Source organism: Aplysia californica, unplaced genomic scaffold (genome assembly GCF_000002075.1).
Source record: "Aplysia californica isolate F4 #8 unplaced genomic scaffold, AplCal3.0 scaffold00811, whole genome shotgun sequence".
In the NCBI taxonomy this organism is placed as follows: Eukaryota; Metazoa; Mollusca; class Gastropoda; order Aplysiida; family Aplysiidae; genus Aplysia; species Aplysia californica.
Window position 1 is genome coordinate 31,594 of NW_004798081.1, and position 1,047 is coordinate 32,640.

Consider the following 1,047-nt stretch of genomic DNA (forward strand, 5'->3'; position numbering starts at 1 on the left):
TAAGACCAGAGATATCTAAAAAACAGTTCGGCTTTGTTCCTGACAAGGGCCCCAGAAATGCTATATTCACCTTAACAATGTTAATGGAAAGATGCACTGAAGCACAGAAAGATCTGTATTTATGCTTCATAGATTATTCAAAGGCGTTCGATAAAGTTAGACATGATGAGCTATTTAAAATACTGGGAAAACTAGACATAGACGGAAAAGATCTAAGAATTATCAAGAATTTTTACTGGTACCAAAACAGAAATGTGGTTTCTTAGGAGACTGCTAAGAGTATCGTGAAATGAAAAGAAATTAAATGAGTTAGTGCTTGATGAAGCCCACGTGGGACGCTCAATGTTAAAAACAATCAGGAAACGACAAATGCAGTTTTTGGGACACATAAATAGACATAAAGGTCTTGAACATCTAGCTCTCACTGGCAAAATTTAGGGCAAGCGAGGCAGGGGAAGGCCCAGAACGACATACTTAGGGAACCTAAACAAATGGGTAATAGGTAAAGATCAGGGAAACGTACCTTTTTTAGAGCATCCGAGCAAAGGAATGAACGGAGAACCATGATCGCCGATGTCTGTCGCAGATCTGGCACTGGATGATGATGATGTTAAGGAGGCACGGGGGAAGAGTGAAGATATGAGAAGATGATATAGGGGCGTGAGGAGGGTTGAGGAGAGATGGAGGCGAGACGGGGAAGATTGAGGGAAGGGAGAGGCAAGTTATCTCTGAGAAGGTAAAGCGTTGTCAGCATACAGTATTAATTTTGTAATCTTTAGCTATTGACATTAACACGAGACTTTGGTTCTTAGTGTTGACATTACTGTTTTTCTGATCTCGCGGGCGGGTGGAGGGATGATGCCACTGGCACTCTCTAAATACTATTAGGATTTATTTTTTTTTGCTCATGAGTGATCAAACTGTGTCGAAGGTGCGTAAAGCAATACATTGTACACAAACAAACAAACAGACAGATAAACAAACAAACAAACCAGCCTCCTGGTCGATTTTGGTTGTTATTATGGTGACATAATATATCTCCCAACA